This window comes from Pantherophis guttatus, chromosome 8, assembly GCF_059756535.1.
Source record: "Pantherophis guttatus breed Tessera chromosome 8, ASM5975653v1, whole genome shotgun sequence".
In the NCBI taxonomy this organism is placed as follows: Eukaryota; Metazoa; Chordata; class Lepidosauria; order Squamata; family Colubridae; genus Pantherophis; species Pantherophis guttatus.
In genome coordinates, this window is record NC_142070.1 from 462,106 (window position 1) to 468,750 (window position 6,645).

At 55.7% G+C, this 6,645-nt stretch overlaps 1 long non-coding RNA gene across 1 annotated transcript; it reads right to left on the bottom strand.

The window, feature by feature from the left end:
* Window positions 1-3,175: 3,175 nt before the first annotated feature.
* On the bottom strand, window positions 3,176-6,320 carry LOC148112527 (uncharacterized). The gene is made up of 2 exons (XR_015729267.1): window positions 5,944-6,320; window positions 3,176-4,393 (listed from the first exon to the last, which is right to left on the bottom strand). It is a non-coding gene; the product is annotated as an uncharacterized LOC148112527 (long non-coding RNA).
* Window positions 6,321-6,645: the final 325 nt, after the last annotated feature.

The following is a 6,645-nucleotide window of genomic DNA, read 5'->3' on the forward strand; positions in this document are numbered from 1 at the left end:
TGGCACTCCAGGTGTGGGGGCTGAGCTCCCTGCCCCCCCTCGTGTCCGTGGTGATGCGGTGGGAGGTCACCCCTGCCTGGCCATTCCTGGCAGGCTCGTCCAGGCCAAACAACCCCCCAGCCCCCCTGTCCTTCTTGGGACAGAGCGTGTCCCTCCAGGGCAAGAGCCCCTCTAATCTGCAGAGGCTGGCAGCCGCTCTGCCCGGTCCTGCCACCAGCCATGGGTGTGATGGAGGGGGGCTTGGTCTCCAAGTGGCAGGGTGTCTTGAGCCGAGGGGCCTCTCCTCACTTGGTTGACTGACAATAACTCACAGCATCTCTTCCTCCAAAGTGCCCCCTGCAAGAAAGCAAACATCCAAGAAGATCATCATAAAAGAGATGTAAATCCAGAACAGACTGCCAGCTCCCCTCCTTTTCCTTCAAAAACACGGGTTTCTGACAGGATAAGAGGGAGGGGGCATCTTCACCTGGACACAGACAGCTCCTGAAATAGGGGTGGGGCTGTCCTTGAGAAGGAAGGGCTTCCCCCTCTTGACTGACTGACAGGGGTGGGAGCTGTTCTCAGCCCTTCTCTCAGCCTGCCCCTCCCAGTTGGTCTTGAAGGTTGCAGGACTCAGGGCTGCCGGTCACAGGGAATACCCGGCCTCTTGAAACCTGCTGGTTGCCCTGCCACGGCCCCCCACCCCCAGGGCTGCCCTTCCTCTGTGGCCCCAATCCTGGCACCAGCAGAAGCTTCCTGCTTCTCTCCCAGGGCAAGCCCCCCGGAAGTGAGCTCTGCCAACCCAGCGCAGGGTGTCCGGGGCAGGAGGGGTGGAAGGGACACAGCCAGGGGGAAGGGGATTGAGAGGAGAGAAGGAGGGGTGGGGGGTGGGAAATAGAGAGCCACTCCACTCTGGTGGGGAGGAGGTTTCTGTGCAGCCCCCCCCCCCCCCCCCCGAGGAGGTGAGGGACCAGCTCGGCATCTCCGGGAGGGTCTTTGATGGGCCTGGGGGATCTGCTTGCAAAGCCAGGCGCCAGGAGCTTTGCTCATAACTTACAAACCTGACAGGGTGATAGTGAGAAGGAAGGAGACTTGCTCCTTCCTGCCCTGCCCCCCTCACCCTATGGCAGCCCCCACCAAAGCTGGTCACTTTTGACCTTGAGGAGCTGAAATCCCCTGGTGGCCTCTGCTGAGCCTGGTGACCCCCGTTCTTCCTGAAAGTGCCTGCAGTGACTTTCAGCTTCTCAAATTATGCTTGCTCTCCCCTGCCCCCCCTTATCCCCCCCCTGCAGCTGGCTCTTCCTGAGGCTCCCAGAAGTGCAGATCTGCCCCCCCCCCCGCCCAAATTCCTTTCCAAACTGCCAGGGAGCAGCAGAAGGATGATGAAGGGGCAGCCAAGGCTGCTTAGCAGGACAGCCATGGGTGGCCTTGGCAAAGTCCCATTTCCGTCCGGAACTGGCACTGCCAAGTTGCTGCTTGAAATCCAGCCGCCAGTGCCCCCTTCTGGGAAGATGCACCGCAGGACAAGCCATGCTCTCAGTCTGAGCGGCTTCTTCAGGACCCTCTTTGGGGCTTGTGCTGTGAGGTGGGTTTGTCCTGGGTGCTGCTGAAGCCCCCCTCCCCAGTCTGGCAACTGGCAGGGAAGGCCTTCTGCAGAGGTTGGGCCAGGAGGGGGCGGCAGCAGCCTCTCAGAGGGCTTACTGTTCTTAGTGCGGGTGGGAGACCCCTGCAGTCCCAGAGCTGGGAGGGGTGGTTTAAAGAGGACTCTGCCTGGTGTGTGGCTGGGGCAGGGAATGGGGTGGGGGCGGGGGGCAGAACTGGCCCAGCAAGGAACCTCTCCCTCTCTTCCCCCCTCTTCTAGCTAATTGTGGGCTCCCGAGTGGAACGACCGCTGCCCTGTGCCCGGCGGGCGCATGAAAAGGCAACAGGGAACATTAGGCCAAAACGGGCCCTGGCTGCGTGGCAGAGATGGGGCAGATAGGGCAGGCTCCTGAGGCCGGGCAGAGGAAATGAGCCCTGCCTGCCTTATCTGCCTCCCATCAGAGCCTGGCACCATTTTCCATGGAGCAGAGATCTACAGATAAGGGGGTGGAGGGCAGAAAGTCCCTGGCCAGATCAGCCAGAGGGGGTCCTTTGCTGAGCAGGCAGGGGGATGCCGGGATGGCTGAGGCTGGCTTCTCGGTGACCTTGTCACATGGCCTGCCCCCCAGGACCAATTCTCCATGAAGCTCCTGGGGGGGGGGGACTGTTCACATTCCTTGTTGGGCCTTTTTTTCAGGCACTGCTAATGGGCGACCCCTCCTCACTTGGATGTATCCAGGGATAGTGGCTCAGAAATGGAATGGGATCTTGGAGACCCTGGAAGCTGTGCCAGCAATACCCCTCCCTCCATAGGGCACCTACCTGAGAAAGGAGTGGGTGGCATGCAGGGTCTCTGGGTGGGCCGGGCTGGTGCCGCAGGAGGAACCACGGAAGGGCAATCCTAGGCCTCGGCCCTCTCTTGGGGGGTTTCAGGGGCTTCCTCCTGCCCCGTCATGCCCGCAAAGAAGGGGAGGGGCAGGCCAGGCAGAGCCAGGGGGCTGAAGGAATGGCTCATCCCGGCTCCTCCGGCCCAGACAGACCCAGGGCCTCGTCTCCTTTCGACCTCCCACACCTAGACGTCCCGTTCCTTCCCTTCGGACGGTTTGTGGCCAGAGCCAAGCAGGTCCCCCCATCCTGGCCTCTCTCTGGGTTTTGGCAGAGCAGGGAAACCTTCGGGGTCTCTCTGGAAAGGGTCCCACAGGGACGCCACGGAAGAGGGCTTCTCGTGGGGTGGCCTTGTGAGGCTTCACACCTGCAGTAACTCGACTGACCTCTGCAGCCACCAGGGGAGGGGGGGCATAGGTACACCCCCACACCCGTTGTCCCTTGCCATGGAGTCCCCAGTGAGGATGGCAAAGAGGTTTTTGGACCAGCAATTGAGGTGTGAGGAAGATCCACGTGGCTTTAGCAGTTATGATGAGAAAAGACCCTGGAAATGGGGGGCCATCATGGCTCCTGGACCACCACCCCAGTTTCTTTTAGGCCCCCAGAGGCTGAGTGGAGCAGGCTGGCTCTGAGACCAGGAACCAAAATGACCTCTAAAAATAGAACAATATCTGAACCATTTAAAATGAAAACACCTGGAAAGAAGAATGCAGATTAATAACCGCTCAATGACTGCAATTACCAGTAGCTTTATTTGAGTGGCTCTTGACTGGAACGGAGCCTCGTCTGCATTCAGCAGTCAAGCCATGAAGAGGCTGGGGGGGGGGCACTTATTCTAAACCAGAGGTTAACAAGGGGCTGGGAGGAGGGGCCTCTGTGCCCCCCCACAAAGTCTTTTCCTTTTCCCTCTCAGAGCCCTGAATTGGGTAGTGAGTGCCCAAACCACCTGCAGCTGAGTGGGGTGGAGCGGGGCAGCCGGACACATTTGGGCTAGCAGACCCTCCCCACCGCAGAAGGACTCTGAAGGCAGAGTCAGCCTCAGGCAGGGAAGAGCCACTGAACAGCTGCCTTCATCCCTGCCAAGAGCAAGGGGTCTCCAGATCTTCTGTGCCTCCCCCCGCCCCTCCCCCCCTTTTGAATGAGTCAGAGGAGTGTGAAGAGTGATGGCTACAGCATCCTTTGTAGATCTCTTTCTCCTGTATGGAAACTGGTGTTTATCAAATATATGCGGAAGACCAGGAATAATGTGCCGGCAGACCAATTTCTCAAAGCACTTCATGAGGATAGGAGTGAGTGCCAACCGTCTATAATTGCTGAGGTTATCGATAGGGAACTTCTTTGGCAGCGGAACAATGGTGGAAGCCTTCAAACCAGATGGAATAGTGGACTGGGATAGAGGACTTTCTTGGCTTTCGGAGAACTGAAGAAGCTTCTTAAATGAGAAGTGAAACGTTTTCAAGGGAAAAAAACCCAAGAAAGCCCAGTTGCCTTTTGAAAAGAACCTTTGGGGCATCAGCTCAATCGACTCCCACTTTTCAAAAGCAGACCCCTCGCACCCCAAACTCTTCTCTTCCTGGACCGCACTTGCCTCTCGTCAGCTGCAAAGCACTTCTATGTGCTCGTCGTGAATCTCCAAAAACTCTTCCTTCTTGAGGACAAGAGACCGATGGCTCACCAGACTTGCTGATTTTAATAAAATAACAGTTGGAAAATCCAATTGTTGGCATGTTTTTAGCTGAGTTTTTAATATCCCATTGCCATCACATTCCCTACGGTGCTCCACCAGGCAACTGTGAAGAAGATGGAGCAGGATTTAATCTTGAGATTAATAGAAATATAAGGATTAATTGCAAGGAATTTAAATCTGCAGGGCCAGATGACCCGCCCACGAGGGTACTTGAGGAATTAATGGATGGTCTGGCTAAATTGGTATGTCTTCTCCTGTGCTCTGAAAAGGAAGGAAAACCAAGAAAAACTGAAATCTTTCAACTGCGGTGGTGGAGAAAATTATTAATAATTCTTTGGGCCTAATAATTCAATGTCAACCTCGAACCCCGTCAGGATCGAACTCCAGGCTGAGGGCAGAGTTTGCTTGTCATCCAGCACTTTTAACCACTGTGCCACCAGGGCTATCAGCTCTTATTACACTGATAGCCACCTTTCCATGTTCAGAGATTGGCCAGAGATACAGCAGCGGATAGATGACCAGAAGGTTCCCAATGGACATCGGTTAAACCTTGGTCGGCTCCGGGAGGCACCTTGGTGGGACCATTTCCCCCAATTCTCCACTCTGGAGCTTCAGAGCCATCTCAAACCGACCATGACTGCTCACAGAGCTATCCAGGAAAGTCCTCCTTTTTCAATCACTGGCTTTATGCAAAGCTGCTTGCCTGGTGCCAGATATGAAGAGGGACCGGATGGCAGACCTGACATTTTTAGCCACTTGAGAAGCAGTTTAGGACACTGTGGTCACACCACTGAGTGATCTGTCTAGCTCAGAAAGGAAGATGATTGTTCAGCTGGTAGTCAGTCCAGAGCAATGTCGCTCAACCTTGAGTGGACTTCAACTTCCAGAATTCCCAGACTGCCTGTTGGCCAAGGAATTCTGGGAGTTGAAGTCCACACATCTCAAGTTGCCAAGGTTGAGAATTTTTTTTTTTTTAATTTGATTTATATGCCGCCCTTCTCCAGAGACTCAGGGCGGCTTACAATGTGCTAAACAATAGCCTTCATCCTTTTTGTATATTTTTATACAAAGTCAACTTATTGGCCCCACAAACCGGGTCCTCAATTTACCTACCTTAGAAAGGATGGAAGGCTGAGTCAACCTTGAGCCTGGTGAGATTCAAACCTGCAGTAATTGCAGGCAGCTGATGTTAATAACAGGGTGCTTTAGACCACTGTACTACCAAGGCTCTTATTGGCTTCTTAAAGCATCTTTGCAGTAAATAAGGACGAATTGCTGGAGCCTCTGGTCCATGAGAGGCAGCTCCTCCGGACTGTGGCCACATCACCTCCCCACCTGCAGCCCTGGCCTGCTACAACCAAGAGCAACTCAGAGGAGACAACTTCCCTCTCCTCTCTTAGCTCAGTCAATGTAATGCATGCCCAGTCGGTGCTTTGACCCAGGACTAAACCCTGGATAATGAATGTCTGGCTAGGCATGAAGTAGCAGAATTGTATCGGAGGCCCACCATTACTGTCACTATGGCTTCCTTGGCTAGATTGCAACCTGAAAGAAATGGAGATCCCAATTGCTTCCCTTCTTTTCCCAGCAAAGGCTGGTTGCAGCCTCTCCTGCACTTGCAATAATCTAGATGACCACTAGATGGCAGCAAAGACAAAGAGCAAAGAAAAGTTTGCCCCCTCCCCATCTGCCAGCCTTGCAAGGTAGTCCAAATACAAAGCACGTTCAGGACTATTAGCGCTGTATTTTATTGGAAAGTTATGTTAATAGAATCTTGCAAGTCTGGAGGTCCATGGCTCCACCCCGCTCACCTTTCTGATCCAAGACACCAGGGAGGATTCCCTTCTGAGCCATTTGCCATTCCTTCTGCGGCTCTTCCTCCCGCTTCCCAACAGGACGGGCCCATTCCCACCTACCATTACACACAGACCCGATTATTGCAGCCTTGCTAGTGACTGATTTAAGCGGACCTTCTCCTTTGCTGAAGACCCTGGGGGAGGGGGCAGTGACTTTTGCGCTTTCCTTTGACTTTTTGCACTTTGCTCTTCTGGTCTCTTGTATTTTTAGTTATAAGGTCACCTGAGACACAAGGGAGGCCGGTGGGCTATAAAATTCAGTTTCCCGCTTGGAAAACCACAGGGCCTCTTCTCCTGCTCTGCACGTGCTCTGCTCTGCGCATGCTCGCGCTCCAAACGCCCCCCCCCACCGTTCTGGAGTGCCGAGTCTGCCGCTTGCCCCTCCCCCCTCCCGTCCCCCCGGGGCTGGTCCTGCAGTTGCCCCAAGCGGCCCCTCCCCGGTGGGCAGCTGTGCACCCGGCCTGCTCCGTTTCTGGCAGGGGTCCCGGCTGACGGCCGATGCTCCCCCGCTGGCCGGGGTGGCGGAAGCCGGCTGGGCCGCTGGGAGCGGAGTCCTCGGCGGGGCGGGCGGGGCCGAGGGGCGCCCGCGGGCGCTGCAAAGTCTCGGGGCGCGGAGGGGGGGCAGCCGGCGGGCCAGGCGCGGCTCTGCCTAGCGAG